The sequence below is a fragment of the Epargyreus clarus genome, unplaced genomic scaffold, assembly GCF_041222505.1.
Source record: "Epargyreus clarus isolate Ecla_fem2 unplaced genomic scaffold, WU_Ecla_fem_2.2 ptg000015l, whole genome shotgun sequence".
Lineage (NCBI taxonomy): Eukaryota > Metazoa > Arthropoda > Insecta > Lepidoptera > Hesperiidae > Epargyreus > Epargyreus clarus.
Window position 1 is genome coordinate 4,761,847 of NW_027332223.1, and position 19,096 is coordinate 4,780,942.

General features: G+C 38.3%; 1 long non-coding RNA gene across 1 annotated transcript in view; it reads left to right on the forward strand.

The window, feature by feature from the left end:
* LOC140748355 (uncharacterized) overlaps window positions 1-19,096 on the forward strand; it is a 364,249-nt gene that overhangs the window by 278,498 nt on the left and 66,655 nt on the right. The window contains exon 3 of the long non-coding RNA XR_012102943.1: window positions 15,744-15,832. This is a non-coding gene — a long non-coding RNA (uncharacterized LOC140748355). The remainder of the gene's footprint in view (window positions 1-15,743; window positions 15,833-19,096) is intronic.

The following is a 19,096-nucleotide window of genomic DNA, read 5'->3' on the forward strand; positions in this document are numbered from 1 at the left end:
ATATGGTTTTGGTCCTAAGTTCTTATATTGCGTGTAGTGACTGCATTTGTGCGAACAATGAAAGTTTGGAGCTGGCTACCTGGTAGTACCTTCCTAGAACACGGTAATAGCGAAATCGGTAATCCTCTTCTATGGAACACACGATCTGCAAAGATAAATTGATATTTTAAAACTGTTTAGGGCTGCCGAAACGGGCAGAGTATATTTTAGGAGAAGTAAGTATATTTTTGTTGTAAAGCAATAGGTACTAAAACTAACTATAAATGATTATAAAGTTAACTTAATATAAAAGAAATAGAAGTAAACTTCAGTCAAGAACATTATATCATTTCATTTTGTACTATTGTATAGTCCGCGTAAAACTGCTAGTCCGCTTTGAATATAGAAATGAATCGCGTCGCCATAGTAAATTGTATGACTACCTGCTCGCAACAACTTCAGAGCGGACTAACAGTTTGGCGAGAACTATACATATGCCTACGAAGGCCCATTAAGCATTTTGGAATTTTTAAAAAGCAAAATTATCTTTAAAAATTAAAAAAATCTGCAACTAAGTAACAAATTATCCACGTAACAAAATTGAAACAGAATTTAAGAATTTAACTAAGGTTGTGCTTTAGCATACATAACTTATTTACGTGAAACCATTATACTTTCCATTCGCACCAGCCCTATGCACCTGAATTTCGGCACAGCCAACCGATTACCAATTTCATCGAGCGGCGTCACAAAGTCTGCCGCGCCGGAAGGATTACCTCGCTTTTTGCGGATTACAGAAACAAGGGACCCTACCTGCCTGAACAACTGTGTGCCGCTGTTTGCGCTTATTTGCTGCTATTATATTAGCCGATAACAAATTATGTAACTAAGAATCATCAGAATGCGTCAATTGATTTTTAACCCTATGTTATGGTGAATGTTGATAAATTAAATCTGCTGTGTTTTTGATTTTAAATGTGTGGTTACGTAGAAATATATAATACTAGCTGTGCCCGCGGTTTCACACGCTTTAAACAAAATTACATGGTATACCTATATGTTATTCTGATGTGCAAACTATATTATTGGAAAGTTTCATTCAAATCTGTTTTGCAGTTTTCGCTACAAAGAGCGACAAATGTCCATCCATTCATTCTCACAAACTTTCGCCTTTATAATATTAGTAGGATTATTAAACAAAAACACAGGCTTCAAGTATGACTCATATAGGTATTATTTGAAGTTGGTTACAGATTTTCAAACATGGTAGAGATCCTAGAACATACTACGGTTAAGTAGAAATAGCTATCAAACACATATTTCTTGAATATGTGGTTAAAAGTCAAAAATCACTATTTCACTAAAAAAACAAACCTCCTCAAATTACCTCAGAATTACATAGTCGCTACAATTTGGTAGTCATCGGTCCAACACCTTATCCCATGGTATACCTAATTTACGTTAATAGATTTATTTAATTCAATTCAATTCATTTTTTTTCCACCAGAAGACAATTAAATAGCATTGTCGTGTCATTTCGACACCAGACGACAGAACAATAAAAACTTAAAAAAAAAAACAATATTTACACGTCACATAAAAATACTTATAGAGTAGTATAAAACAATCCTTATTTTGATGGGATCTGAAACCCAAGGAATATGATGAAGACTAATCGAATTGTGTGTAACCTTTCGCCTTAGAAGGTCAATACACCGACTCTCCTGCATCAAACTTTATATTCGTATTTTATAACAGAGTTCGAAAGGTGTTATTCCGTATTTCTGGTATAACAATCGAAACTAACAGTGATAGTCTACTGATAGTCTAGAAACTCGGGGGTCTAAGGTTCAAATCCCGTGCGACTCCGATTTTTTAAATTTATGTGCGAATCAGAAAGAATTTATCATTGTTATAATGATGAAGGGAAACATCGTGACGCAGCTAAAGCTTAAGAGTACTTTAAAAAAAGTTCTGAAAGGGAATGTGAAGTTTACCAATTTGCACTTTGCCAGCACGGCAGGCTATGACCAAAACTCTTACTTTGGGAGCAAACCCGTGCCCAGCAATTAGATAATAATGGGTTGATGAAAACCAGAAAGTAAGACATTACACATAATCTTGTTTATGTCAACCCATTACTGAACCAATGGCTACAAGCCGTGTGGTGTCGGCCCCGAATAGCACCACTCCCTTTCTTCCCGTGGATGTCGTAAGAGTCGACTAAGGGACAATACCAGGAGATGGGCAGCAGCATCTTCCTGTGTAAAATAAATAACACCCACTGCGGTCACCAACACGCATGCCAGGCGCGGTGACTATGGCAATAAACCCCCTATGAAAGGTGCAGAAAAGCCACGGCCCCCAGTCCCCGGCGGCCCCGCTATTCCGGGCTATGGTAGCGGCCAAGGTAACGGCGGGGCAGGGGGTGCTAAGAATCCCCGGAAGAGAGTCGGCTACCACACACGACGACTTCTGCACCTGGCAACATACAATACCAGGACACTGAGGACCGACGAGAAGATACAGGAGCTGGAAGAAGAGATAGACAAGTTAAACTGGAGTGTTTTAGGATTATCAGAAGTCCGAAGACAGGGGGAGGACACGGTAATCCTTAAATCCGGTAACTTGTTCTATCACCGGGAGGGCGAACACCTGTCTCAAGGAGGTGTCGGGTTCCTCGTCCACAAATCCCTCGTAAACAACTTGGTAACGGTCGACAGTGTGTCGGCAAGGGTAGCGTACCTTATACTCAGAATATCTAAACGGTATTCGCTGAAGGTCATACAGGTATATGCGCCGACGTCGACACACCCAGACGATGAGGTTGAGGTTATGTATGAGGACATAAGTAGAGCCATACATACCTCAAAAACCCATTATACCGTTGTTATGGGGGATTTTAACGCAAGACTGGGCGTGCGGAATGGTGACGAACTGAAGGTGGGGCCCTTTGGAGTTGGACAACGAAACCATCGAGGCCACTTGCTTGCCAACTTCTTGGAGAGGGAAGACTTCTTTATGATGAACTCCTTCTACAAGAAGAAGGCACAGCGAAAGTGGACTTGGATAAGTCCCGATGGTACCGTTAAGAACGAGATAGACTTCATTTTGGCAGACAAACGGCACATATTTAATGATGTCTCTGTGATCAACAGGGTGAAAACCGGAAGTGATCACCGGATGGTAAGAGGCACATTAAATATCAACGTTAAGCTCGAACGGTCACGCCTGATGAAGTCTACGCTCCGCCCAACACCTGTCCAGATCCAGGGCTCCGAAGACTTTCAAATTGAGTTACGAAACCGTTTCGCGTGCCTCGATTCTTGCGTTTCCGTGGACGATATTAACACCCAGGTTGTAGCAACTGTCCACGAGGTAGGGTCTAAGTACTTCAAGGCCCCCTCCGGTGGTAAGTCTCGAGTTCTCTCAGAGCATACTCTCGGTCTTATGCGGGAGAGACGAGAACTATGTGTGCAGTCTCCAACCTCAATGTCGAAATACAGGCTGCTAAATAAACAGATCTCCCAAAGTAGGCGACGCGATTGGCGTTCTTATAACGCTAATCGCGTAAAAGACGCTATTGAGCGAAACCGCGGCTTGAAAGTGTTCGCAGGAGATCTGTGCATTGGGCAGAGTCTGTTGACGAGGTTGAAGACCGAGTCGGGCACCATAGTTTCGTCTAAGCCCGAAGTTCTGAGAGAAATCGAGAATTACTACGGACAGCTGTATACTTCCGCACGAGTTCCAGCCCGTAAGATGGTGAACGACAAACGTGCCAAGCTGACCCGACACTACACCGAGGACCTCCCGGAAGTCAGCCTGTACGAGATTAGAGGGGCTCTCAAACAGCTTAAAAACAACAAGGCACCGGGAGATGACGGAATCACAACAGAGCTGCTAAAAGCTGGCGGGAAACCCGTACTAGTGGCGCTCCAAAAGTTGTTTGATTCCGTGATCAATAGCGGAACTACCCCGGAAGCGTGGAGCAGAAGCGTAGTGGTACTGTTCTTCAAAAAGGGCGATAAAACCCTACTGAAGAACTACAGGCCCATTGCGCTTCTGAGCCATGTTTATAAGCTCTTTTCGAGGGTCCTCACTAACCGTATTGCACGCAGGCTTGACGACTTTCAGCCTCCCGAACAAGCCGGATTCCGAAAAGGCTACAGCACCATGGACCACATACACACGCTCCGGCAGATTATACAGAAGACCGAGGAGTATAATCTGCCGCTATGTGTTGCCTATGTGGACTATGAGAAAGCCTTCGATTCTATCGAGACCTGGGCGGTGCTGGAGTCCCTTCAGCGATGCCAGATCGACTATAGGTACATCGAGGTGTTGAAGTGTGTATACAAAGCCGCCACCATGTCAGTCCGAGTACACGACCAGAGGACGAACCCTATCCAATTGCAGCGGGGAGTCAGACAAGGCGACGTCGTATCGCCGAAGCTGTTCACCGCTGCGTTGGAAGATGTGTTCAAGCTGATGGAGTGGAAAGGTCTTGGCGTTAACATCAATGGTGAACACCTCACACACCTTCGATTTGCCGATGATATAGTCATCTTGGCAGACTCGCTGAGGGACCTCAGTAAAATGCTAGGAGACCTCAACAGTGCCTCACAACGGGTGGGTCTTAAGATGAACATGGACAAGACGAAAATCATGTCCAATGTCCATGTCACACCCGTACCGGTAGTTGTTGATGGCACTCCTCTCGAAGTTGTCGACGAGTACAATTACCTGGGACAAACGATCCGGATGGGTAAGTCCAACTTTGAGAGGGAGGTCACTCGAAGAATCCAACTCGGCTGGGCTGCGTTCGGGAAATTACGGAGCATCTTCTCGTCCAAAATTCCTCAGTGCCTGAAGTCGAAACTATTCGAGCAATGTGTGTTGCCAGTGATGACCTACGGCGCCGAAACGTGGTCCTTTACCGTAGGCCTCGTTCGAAAGCTCAGAGTCGCTCAGCGTGCTATGGAGAGAGCTATGCTTGGTATTTCGCTACGAGACATGATTCGTAATGATGAAATCCGTAGACGAACTAAGCTTACCGACATAGCTCTCAAAATTAGCAGGCTGAAGTGGCAATGGGCCGGCCACATCGCTCGGAGGACCGATAACCGATGGGGAAGAAAGGTCCTCGAGTGGCGACCACGCGGAGGCAAAAGGAGTTCAGGCCGCCCCCCGACCAGGTGGACCGACGACCTGAAGAAGACGGCGGGAAACCGCTGGATTCAAAGGGCACGGGACCGGTTGGAGTGGCGCCAATTAGGGGAGGCCTATGTCCAGCAGTGGACCTCAAAAGGCTGATGGATGGATGGATACAACTGTGACTAAAATATCTCCATACCAGATTTCCCGGTCTTTACCTTTCATATTAAGATATACATACGCCTATCATACGTATAATTGATCATAATGAAATGACAAAATATCGGAGGTGCATAGGACAGATATACCGACCAATTACTGCACTCGCGGTTGTTTATCAGACGAGCTTACTCATCTTAGCGTTCAATTCACACCATCATCTCACAAGTGTCGGAGGAGACGTTAGCGTCGTTTTTTATACACCGCCCCGAAGTATGAACTGAAGCGATTATAAACGTAAGAGGTAAGAAATGTGCAAGTGCGTTTGCTGACTGAAGTGTGTGGAGGTATTGGATGTTGGGTAATATGACGTTAAATAAGTCGAGCAGGCTGTAAACAGTATTTATTGATATCAAATATTTTCGATTTGTGGTTAGCTAAAGCTAAGATAAGCTTAATGTCATGACAACAAACCAGAAGATTTATATCCAGAAACTTATAAGATAATCGCTAACTGTAGATAATACATACACCTAAATAAAGAGATACTTTTCATAGTACGCAGTACCTACAGGTATGGTCGTATAGCTGCTAGATGACAATGCCATAGCCAAAGTCCTCCAATAATATCAGATTTTAGTTATGGTATATTTATTTAGTTTTATCCTTATGCTGACATAACCTTGGAAACATCAAGTCAATTATCAAGTCTGTGAAGACATGGAATTTAAAATTATGTTAATTGTTTATCACGCTCCGTGTTCTTGGTAACCGCTACCGCCTATCACTTGTCCAGCAATCGTCTCAGCTTGTCGTTTTGTTGGCTATCGGCCGATGTCGAACGTCGGCGGCTTCAAAGCCCTAAGGCCTGCGAGTCGGTGACTTGCGTTTTGCTTCGACGGACAACGGTGTAAAAATTTTCCTCGTCCTTACCGTACCTTTGGGATTGAGACCCCAATATTTTTATTTCGATCAATAAACATGGGAGGCTAGTAATGAGGGCCGGTGAATCAGTCTCGTGGTATTTTACGAAATAGCTAAATGATTGATGTGTCCAAATAAACGGTTGACAGCAGAGGTACTAGTATAAATATCCGAAAATTGTGTACAATAAAGTGAGTTATAAATTTTAACAAAGTAGGTAGAATTTACAATAAGTTCATGTGTACAAATCAAAATACAATATTTTACAAAAACAAACCTCAACCCTTAACTATTCTACTGATAGCACAAATCTCCTCTTAGATCAAAAGGTTTTTACTTATGCGGTCAAATATGTGGGGCAAGTATGGATTGATAAATATTACAGATTTTTAAGGACACAAAAATCTCTAAAGTAGGTATGTATCTATCGTAGATTTTTGCATGCTTCTTTAAACAAAGTGTAAATACTGATATGAAAATAGTGTAGGTACTGATATTAAAATACCTACGTATTTATATAAATTCGAAATCAGAGGTGGCCTGGGATTAAAAAAACGTTTACAGTAACTTCAAAACATAAGCCATTCTATGACATAAGCTACGTAAATTATTGTTAAAAGCATTTTATATAGATTTACAATGTCTACACATACCTACCTACAAGCTATACGAAGAAGCACACACATATAAAAAGCACACACTGTCTCACCAACAAAACGAAATGTAATCCAATACGAATTTCTCTTTTTATGTTCTCGTCATTTTATTAACTACCAGGATCGCATATCTGGATCAATTATAGACCGGTACCGTCTACCTGGTCCGAATTACATCCGTTCGGAAATCCTAACATAATAATCCACTTCCTACCGTTACACCCAAACATACTTGGAAATACATGAAAAAATACGTAACCTCTTATTATTTCTAATCTTCTAAACAGAATCTTGAGCGGGTTAAGCTCGAGCGGTAGTTTCCGTTCTTTTGTCCGCGAACGAATGATAGGCGTATCGGAACATATCCTCAGATCATTGTGACTGTATTTGCATGTGGTTAAATGTTCCTGTCCATAAGTTTTATTAAATTCGGTTAAAGCTTCTGTCAGTATCTATTACATTTTAATATGTAGGTACTTGAAATTCTGAAAACAAGTGTTGATTTCAATACTCAGCTAAACAGAAATAAAAAAAATTATTTCGGTTCTGAGTCTGGGTGTTTATAGCTTTATGTATTTCCACAACACTCAGAATACATTATATATGAATGTAGAAAGCGTATTTAAGTGTTAAATTTATGCCACAGACTTATGCATATAGGTACTTTAAAGTGCATATTTGAAATATTATATACCTGACGAATATTACAAAATGTTTACAGTAATTTATATTTATTTAATAAAAATATGCATTATGCATTAGAATTTTTTTAATAAAATTATTTGAATAAAATCTATATTGAGTCCACATATAGCCCAAAATATGTACCTACTTAAGCGCAGCTAATACATAACTGGCTGCCTACACATTCCAAATTCAAACGTACGTCGGCCATTTTGGCAAACGTCAGCCGTACACGTGCAGACGGTTGGTGTAGTCTTTCAGTGGAAACCTAACCCCGCCTTTCGATCTCACGCTGAAGCAAAAAACTGGTAACTGAACACCAGTGGGGGATTGACAGATGGAGGGGAGACCGGTGGGATAAAACAGGATATAATCGTGACTACGTGTGAGGAAGGAATTGAGAACTTAGAAGTATATGTAGAAATATACCTTCCTTGTTCAATTTTACCGGCGTTTAGAAACGGTAGATAAGTCTTATATAAATCCTTTATTATTTTATAAAGAGTAGAGCTGTTACGATGTTTGTTTTATATATTATGTTATAGGAATTAGTATATTATAATAATAACAATATTTGTTTCAGCAAACATGACAAGATATAGCTTTTAAAATACTGAGGAATTCCGCCAATTGTAAAGTTACATAATAAAGTCATGAATGAATAAATAAATCATCTATATTAACTAAATATTTTACATTACAATAAACCGTGATAAATGAAGTTTGCAAATAAGCAGTCAATGCGTCAATTACGTTGTTATAAAGACATAATAAAGAGTTAAATCTAAAGCCTATACAATTTGATCAAATCTACCGACAACAATCACAAAATCATGTGTTCCATTGTACCACTGACCTAATGTTTGCTCCACACATAATTACGGTAATCGCTAGCACAAAAGACACACGGCTGACAAAATGTTCGCGACTATTGATATTACAACAATATCGCGCTTTTGAACCTATCCAGCATAACTTGATCTCGCCACTGGCACCGAGACTCACAATACTGCTCCGCACAGGGGTAAATGAACTAAGCATCAAAGGTCTTAATAAATAGGTCGTATCATAAAGAACTATCGCGTGAATTGTACACTTGTAAATCTCTTTGTTAACCGGCGCCCGCTTATTGTATACTGACAATACAACTTGTAAGAAATGTTTTTTAGGAATCCTCCATTCATGAAAGTTAGATGCATCGGTTTTGTGGCAAAAGCTCTGATAATGTAACCTGTTGCTGCCGTGAATGGTCGGCCGTATTGAAAGAGCAAATTGAATTCATTCACTTCAAAGACGTGTTGGTTTATGGTTTTTAATATTCAATAGAATCGCACAAGTGCACTTTTGTTCGGTTTCTAAATGAATTCAAACTTTTGAATGAAACATATCCTCATGAATAACTTGATTGAATACTTTTTTTTTTCTTGAAATTGACTTGATACGTTATGAATTTAATTGTATACGAATTTGAAAATGTAAAACACATTTTATTTACATTTATTCCAAATTATTTGGTTTGGGTATGTTGACGATAACTGTAATAATAATTGGATTAACTGTAGTGCTTTTATTTAAGTATACTTTTATTCTTCAAATTCTGGAAGTGTTATTTCTGCTAAAATGTATTATGATTTATGTACATTCAACTCTATCAGTATTAAATGCCATGTTTCTCTATGAATAAAAATTTATTAATATAAGTGATTAGATTAAATCAAGTTATAAAAATAGACAAGAACTCATATAGGAATCGCCCAATAAAATCACAATGGTCTAAATACTTCTAAATAGTAAATCGAAGGGGTCGACAACATTTATCTTCTTTTTTTTTATAACATAAGAGCAGCAGACCACCTGATGGTAAGTGGCTACTGCCGCCCATGGACATCCGTAATCAACCCCAGCTAAGATTAGATATTCCTATCTGAGGTCGGCCACAAATGCGCCGCTACCCCTGAGGACTAAGCTGGAACACCTCGAAAAAGTATGTCTCCCTTACCATACCCTTCAAAACGGAACACAGCAGCGCCTAACACTGCTGTTATTATGTAGAAATAGGTGTGGCGGTGGTGTCGCCGAAGTCGAACCGTCGAAGAAGAAGGCAGAGACACTGAAAATAACCGGTCAAATTCCGTATAGGCTACAACTGACTTCAATATTCCACTATTGAGTGGACATGAAACATGTCCATGCAAAAACTTTCATCCTGCTTCACAATAACACTATCTCTGATTGACGGTTGACGTATAAATATTTCAGATCGATTTGCTACCAATTTTATTGGTAATAGTGGATGACTGTTTTCTATGGTCTATTGCTATTATAATAGATTATATGCATGCAATATTATAATAGTAGCTATGTCTTTGGTTCTATGTCACCACACAATATGTATTTATTTTTGACGACTCGCGTGGCGGAATGGTCACCATACCAGTCAGACTAGCATGGGATCCGGGTTCGATCCTCTACCAAACAGACATCTGAATAATGATTTGGATATCCCTTCTGGGTCTCGGTGTTTCTGTATTCGTCTTTGTGTGTTCATGGCAAACTATGAGTGTAGCAAGCGTCTTTTTGAGTCTATTACACTATTTTACGTTTGGGTTTTCCCTATAGTTAGGCAAGTCAATTATGACGGTTGTAGGTGTGTTAACTTTTTTTAACAATTCCTTTGTTAGACAGACTTACATTTTTTATATTGTCGTCCGCTGTAGGAAAACATCATATCCTATTGAATGCTCACTTGAGCATTCAATAATGAGCGTAACCTAGTTAGGTTACGGACTAGTTAAACTAACTACCTATTTATAGATAAATACTCTAAACCTTTCCTTCCAACGGCTTTCAGTCCATCGTAATATAGCTGTTACTACTACTACATTCTACTTAAATATGTTGTGATAGGAAAGTTTTGTTCGTATACCGATGTCTTCCTATCCCGTCCCGGCCTACATCAACGATATCTCATCCATAGCACAATATGACTGTGCAATAAGTCCTAAAATGAAATAAAAACTTATTTATATAAACTTAAGTATAATATGTAAACAGTAGGTACCTATATCAATCGGAATAGGTATCTAGTAGGCGTAGGTACAATAAATATAATAGTTATACATATAGACTTATAATACGCCAGCACTTTATCCAGTCCTACGCTAACTTTATTACAGGAATTATTCAAAAGCAAACAATCATCTCTACACACTTATATAAGGACCATGTACATATTACATGCGGTAAACGCTCTTGCTCGTGTGTGTTTTGTATATGTGTATGTGAGTGTATGTGTGAGTGTGTGTGTGTGTGTGTGCGTGGAAGCTGCGCGTGAGATTCGAACGCGCAGCTGCGGTGGCCAGGTGTGCGCCGAACCCCCCGGCCGGCCTCGTGGTACTGTCGGGCTCAGATGTGTTGGGATGTTGAGATTTATATTGATTTACACTTTTGTACTTTTATGTAACAAATAAGCTTATATTGTGTATTTGGGATTAATATCGGTTATATTTTTTAAATGAAGCGGAATTTTATAGAATAACATAAAATGTTATCAGTCATATAATTATTAACAATATTTAAATTAAAAAAATGTGTATACACTATAGGTAGGTAATATGCAATAGACTCTTATGAATGTGGTCACACAGTTACGAGAATTTTGAATTCAATTTGGAAACTATAGGTTGTATTTTATTTAAAATAATATTAAACATATTCAACCTTACACACTCAATATTACAAACATTCTGAGCAAACATATCCAAAATAAATCACAGCAAATAACCGTTTAAGTAACTTTTACTCGACTGTACCTCACTACCCTATCAAAATCTGTGAATGCTTGCACAAACCCGCTTCCATGATATAAACAGTCCCCCAAGTATCGTATTTATTCCGGCCACGGCGCACTGAACGAAACACCGTACTTCATGGCAACACTTATGGGGGCCAGTCCCCGCTAGTAATTATCCTGCATGTTTTTATATCTGATTTTTAGTGAATTATTATTTACGGTTTCGGTCATTATTGCGCCGGAACTGACGGCATACCGATGCTTAGCAAACAATGCTGACAAATTTAAACTAAATACGTTTTAATATTTCCTATTATCTGTGTTATTGTAACGTTTTACAGCCTAAATGTTCAAAGCTTGAATATCAGGACATTTTGTAAGGTAATTATGGCTTAGTAAAGAAAGAAAGAAAACTAATCTGCCTGGCCATCGTATTAAGCTCTAGTCGGTTTAAATCTTTCTTATTTTAAGTGGAAACCCGTGCCTAGCAGTAGTATAGTTCTCCTAAAAAAAACATAAAACAATTGAAGCATTGGTTTTATGTTTATTAGCAGAATATATTAGCAATTACCTAATGGCAAGGTAAACCCTATGGTTTACCTTATTTACGATATATATTAAGTAGGTATAATTATATAAAGTAGGTATATTTATAGAAGTATATATAGAACCATACCTTCTCAGTTTTTTTAATTTAATATTATATTTTTATTATTTTATTTAATGAAAACTGCGTAAATCAATGATCAATTAAGGTGTAACAAAAGTGCAAAATAAAAATGTAACAGTGACTAAACTAAGTGCCTAAGTAATGAGATTTCTTACAACTTCGCAAACTTAAAGTTAGCGGAAATAAGTCTTCCTCCTTAAGATCTTAGCCGTTTGAATTCTAAGTTAGTAATTACTTGAAGTACCTTTTTGTACCTTTTAATTTCAGATATTTTATTATTTGTCTGGTCGGTTTGTTTTAAAGAATCTATACGTAGCTTATAGCTTTGTGTAAAAGTTGGTAAACCGCGATAGAGTTAGAGGTACAGATTAGGTAGAGTTACAAGCAGAAGCTCATCGTAGTATAGTTAACCTAAAAACAGAAAAAATATATACCTATCAACTACCTCCATATTTTGCAAAGCCCAAATCAGTTTTATTGGTATGAGCCCTCTAATCTATAAACAGGCAAGCAAATGTAGCAGTGTATTCTTTATCCGACCCAAAATCAATCCTTGACCTCTGTCAAACTAAAATTACATTTTAGTTGTAATTTTGTGTGTTTAAACCAATTTTAGACCTCACTGATGTATGGCCAGGGACTACACGCTCAACACCTTAGACAAAAATGCGACTTAATGACAATATTCATAAGTATGATACTACACTAGATGAAATTAACCGATTTGATTTTAAAATGTAGAATGGCTTCCACTTTTTTCTCGTAGGCATAGACTTAACGGACCCTTCTCATCAGAATAAAGGAACACTGGTATTATTGATGCTGAAAATAGGTATGGTGAAGAACTGAAGGTGCTTCCACAGTTCCGCTTTTATTTATTTTATGTCGCAACATTCTTCTCATTGAATAAAAACTGGTTATTAATGCGAAATGGGACACACGACTAGGCAAAGAATTTCGCGACTCACTAAAGACTACAACTTTTGTTAGGGTGACCTAAATACGCACTTAAAACAGGATTAAAATAAGGTAACCTTCAAAATATACAATTGGAGAGTTTGAGAAAGTTTCGCCTATTACTAGTCTATTATTAAATTATTTTACTAAGTTAATAATGTTATTGTAATTTTTTGATGTTCTTTTAAATTTGATTGCTTTTTGGATTGCTTTTAGAGTCCTATGACCGTTATACATACGCCTTTTATTAACAATCAATATATCGATGGAAAAAAGCGTTCTATCTATCGATCGATCAAAGTTCGAAATTTGAACTGTGGTCGACTGAAATTGTGACATTTCGATCCTTGGTAGGCAAAACATTGGACAGATAGATTATTATTTATCAATAACGAACATTAGACTGCTACATCAACTAATACATATTTAACACCAAATAAGGACTACACATAAAAACGCGCTATTTGGTCAAATATTACAAATTTGGAACGTATTAACTTTCTACCCAAGTACATTAAAGGCACATTATTTTTGTAATAATTGCAAAAGTGTGGCGTCGGTTTGTCTAATTCACTAGGCGATTAGGAGCGTGCGAGTCGCCAGGCCACACATGATCGTCACACTGGACATATTGTTACTTTTACATGTCACGATCTTTTTATCGTGAATACGATCATCGATCAGAAAGTTCGAAATTTATGTACTCATAAAAGTTTCATATTCACAATTGATCCTCCGCAATTAATGAGTGTCGAAATTGTACAGTACGAAAATTTTCACTTGATCATCAAGTAATAGAATACTTACGGGTGAAGTTTCGCTATACTGAACCATCCATCCATCAGCCTTTAATAGTCCACTGCTGGACATAGGCCTCCCCTAATCTGCGCCATTCCGACCGGTCTTGAGCAGTCTGGATCCAGCTGTTACGCAGTTGAGACATTTACGTTACGTGCCTTCATATTAATAAAATTAGGTCGTAAATATACGTATTTACGTTACGTTATTACAAAGAAGTTAAGTTGAAAAGAGTTTATAGTTCCTTTTTATGCCAATTCAATACTCAAGTCTAGTGTATAATATGCCATTAGTCTGATATAAATATAGGTAAATTGGAGTAACTACAATTAAAATTGAAATTATTTTTATAACACGACATATATTTCATCCTTCAAAATTAAAACTCCATCGTCCATTTAGCTTTCACTTGACTTCTTTGCCTTTGTAGCCTCACGACACGACACCAAATCGCAACGTGTAAACACCCCAGCGCGTATAGCACGGTCAGAGCGCACGGCGATTTGCCGCATTTCACGGCACGGCGACGGGTCACGGCGCGGGGTCACGCCCGCTAATGTCAGCTTTCCATCACCTCACGATCCGAAGACAGTTCACAGCTATTGGACCATCACTTTCGAGTGATAGGTCCATTTTCCAATTCTGTCGTTTAAAACGAAATTATTTTGGATAAATTACCGCATTGCAATGCTTAAACATTTAGTTTATATAACGTACACCATTTTAATGGAAATGCCATTTTCTCTTCTTTCTCTATAGGTAAACTCTACTCTATATAGCGCCACTACTCTGTTATAAAAAGAGTGCATGCCTTACTAAACATATCATACAATTCCCTTCATAACTCGCAACCGAGAGTCCATCCGAAAGAAGAAACTAACGTAGTAATGTAAACAACAGATAGGTACTCTACCACGCTAATTCAACGCCACGAAAGAAAAATAGGTTTGTAGTAGTTAATCCATGTGAGATATTTTCAAACCGTTCATAAGATCTACAAAAAGATTTTACGACAGCTATTCAACACCTAGACAAAGGGCTTAACGTGCCCTCCGAGTACAGTAGTACACATGTACTATACCTACTAGCGGTCACCCATCCAACCCCGACCGCGCTCGACATTACTTAACTTTGTAGATCAGTAATCTACGAGCCGGCTAGCGCTTCACTTATTTAGCACCTCGAAAATACTTTATTAAATAATTACCACCTGCTGAGATAGAGTTATTGAGCAGCTCGTATCCTCATTTACCACGCGTCGAATACGGCGTTAAGTTTGCCGTTACCGTGTAATTACCTTCATACGCTTTACCGCAATGTAATAGGCATCTGATTACAGATAACGCGAGCTTTTGAATATTTATTTTCCTTAAACGTCATTAGAAGATGAATTCTTTGTTACAGTTTAAGGCGAGGTAGTAAAGTATATAAGTGAGTTTTTTAAATAGAGACAAAGGAATATTTTCAGGCCGGGGTCAATGTGACGACTATTTCGTCGCTACTTGATTTAAAGGACTCATTGAATAAAAATATTAAGTCGAAATAAGAAGCGGGTATGCTTTTGCTAGCCAAGTATCCTAAACACGACAGACTTATAGATACAATCAACGTATCAACATTTAAGGTATTAGTCAGTAACTTTATTTTTAGTTACTCATTTCTAAACTCTAGCTAACCTAACTATATCGACATCTTTCTTTTTTAGTAGGTATAGCATACTCTAAAAGCCTACCATACACTTTTTACTTAAAAAGTGATCGGAAGAACATAAATTAGGTTTATTTCAATATTTTAATAATTACATACGTTTTAATATTATAGAGGAACCGAATACTCAAACACATTATTTAAATATTAATCCACTACAATACACAACACAATTGTTCCAAGTAGGTACATAACCATAATTAAAAGTATCCCAGTAACCCGCACCAACCTAGTGATTCCGTCAGCCGCCATTTTTCCACAGATGAGCGCGAACGCGCCCGTGACTTCCGTTTCCGGCGGCGCGCCTGCGCAGCATCCGCGACCACCAGACCGACACGTTTGATACCGTCTGTGAGTATATGTATTATATTTTTGTTTGTTTTTATATAGTAGTGTGGGACGCTTTTAGGTCTAGCAGTGGTAAAGTCGAAGCGATTTGTCTGGTCGAACATAGAGACGATATTTTAGTGGATATAAACTAGCGATCAATTTCAATAAGCGTAGCTTCAAAAGATTTTTCGAGGATATAAGTCAACTCAAATCAGACCATCCATGTTACGTAATCCCTTCCATCCCTCTATCAAGCCTTATTATAGTAAATTGGATATTACTCAAATCATAATTGCTATTAAAAAATAATAATAAGATAATCACAATGAATCAAACTGCAAAAATACGAGACCATACACTCATGTGCAATTATCTTAGTAGGCAGTATATTCGTCAGATTGCAGCGTGCAACGTGACGTTATGTCGCATGTCGGATGCGTTTCAATTTGCCCGTCCGCCTTGATGCTTCCGTTCTCAACGACAGCTGACATTCGCCTTACTAGACAGAGTAATGACGTTGTGCGCGACTGTACTAGTGCGATTTTTGTAATAATTATTCCTTAACTTTGGTACAGAAAATCCGTAAATAACATATTATTGCGATTTAGGTATACTGAGATGATAATTATAGTATGTTTTCCGTCCCAAAACTTTTTTAGTTCTTTCTAAAACAAACCAAAACACAATTAGGAGAATAGGACCGTTACCAAAACAAGTACTTAACTGCAATTTCGTGACTTATGCAATACATTCGTCAGATTGCAGCGTGCAACGTGACGTTATGTCGCATATCGGATGCGTTTCAATTTGCCCGTCCGCCTTGATGCTTCCGTTCTCGACGACAGCTGACGGTCGCCTTACTAGACAGAGTAATGACGTTGTGCGCGACTGTACTAGTGCGATTTTTGTAATAATTATTCCTTAACTTTGGTACAGAAAATCCGTAAGTAACATATTATTGCGATTTAGGTATATTGAGATGATAATAATAATATATTCTCTTCCCAGATCATTTGTACTCTTATTAATAAAACATAATAAAACAGAATTAGGACAATGGGACCTTGTTTTGATAACAAAACAAGTACTTGAGTGCAAGTTTGTAACTTACGCAATATATTCGTCAGATTGCAGCGTGCAATGTGACGTTATGTCGCATGTCGGATGCGTTTCAATTTGCCCGTCCGCCTTGATACTTCCGTTCTCAACGACAGCTGACAGTCGCCTTACTAGACAGAGTAATGACGTTGTGCGCGACTATACTAGTGCGATTTTTGTATTAATTATTCCTTAACTTTGGTACAGAAAATCCGTAAATAACATATTATTGCGATTTAGGTATACTGAGATGATAATTATAGTATGTTTTCCGTCCCAAAACACTTTTAGTTATTTTTAAAACAAATCAAAACACAATTAGGACAATGGGACCGTTACCAAAACAAGTACTTGAGTGCAACTTTGTAACTTATGCAATATATTCGTCAGATTGCAGCGTGCAACGTGACGTTATGTCGCATGTCGGATGCGTTTCAATTTGCCCGTCCGCCTTGATGCTTCCGTTCTCAACGACAGCTGCCAGTCGCCTTACTAGACAGAGTAATGATGTTGTGCGCGACTGTACTAGTGCGATTTTTGTAATAATTATTCCTTAACTTTGGTACAGAAAATCCGTAAGTAACATATTATTGTGATTTAAGTATATTGAGCTGATAATTATAATTTTTTCCCTCCTCGAAACATTTTTACCGTTATTTTTCAAACATACCAAAACACAATTAGGACAATGGGACCGTTACCAAAACAAGTACTTAACTGCAATTGCGTGACTTATGCAATATATTCGTCAGATTGCAGCGTGCAACGTGACGTTATGTCGCATGTCGGATGCGTTTCAATTTGCCCGTCCGACTTGATGCTTCCGTTCTCAACGACAACTGACAGTCGTCTTACAAGACAGAGTTATGACGTAGTGCGCTACTGTACGATTATTGTAGTAAAATTTCATTAACTTTGATGTAGAAAGACCGTAATACACATACACATATACTACACATAACGTTGGTGGCACAAGAATCAAACCCTGAAGGTTCTTACCACGTTTAAACTTAATGAGCTTGATAATTGTTCTAAATCTCATCAAAGTTCAGCTTCAACCGATGCGAATAGATAAAAATAAACATACGATATCTTAATTAATGAAGCGATGTAAAGGCGAGATGCACTCGAGTGCACCGGGGTCAGATTGGGCGCGTGTCAGCGTGACGCGTCGCGTATCGGATGCGCGTGTCCACTGAGGACGGAACCTCTGGACGTGAACAGACGTGACGCTGAGACAATGTTGTGACTTATTGCACTTTATGCAACGCTGGTCATATTATATAATAGACTGTGATTTAACATAACATACCCTTTAAACTGAAATAGACCATATTTCAGAATAGTCGTTATAAAGTATAAATGCTCATAACAGTGGTGGCACAAGAATCGAACCCTGAAGTTTTTACCATCTAAAGACTGAAAGAGCAGATTTTCTCTACATTGTTCTTAATCTTACCAAGCTCCTAACGTAGTCGGCGTGAAAAAGACAAAAAATGAACATAATATCTTAATTAATGAAGCGATGTAAAGGCGAGATGCACTCGAGTGCACCGGGGTCAGATTGGGCGCGTGTCAGCGTGACGCGTCGCGTATCGGATGCGCGTGTCCACTGAGGACGGAACCTCTGGACGTGGACTGACGTGACGCTGAGACAATGTTGTGACGTATTGCACTTTATGCAACGCTGGTTATGATATTTATTATTCTGCGCTTTGATATAATGCAGAGAAAAATAGTATGCGTACTTTTATACTATAACGCATATATATGTTTTTAATAATGTGAAGGAAAAAATATATAAATTTTATTATCTAAAAGTTACTAAAATTTTAAGATGATAGACTTATTATTAGTAATAAAATTCGCCATTAGGTAATATCTGAAGCTTGTTAAAAATTGTAAAAGAGTTATAATCGTACTATTATGTAGTTTAAGTAGGTACACGTGAACAGTAAGGTACGTACTACGTATTACCATTCAATTTACATTGTACCTGTATACTGCATAGTTTATTCGTATCATCCACAAGGTTAATTGATGAAGTTAACAATATTCTAACGTTAATTAAAATCAAAAACGTGTTAAAGAATTCTCAAATCTTACAGCAATGACATTCGATGTTCATACCATTAAGCACACTCAATAAATTACCACGCACATTCCATCTCCACTCAAATTAAACTA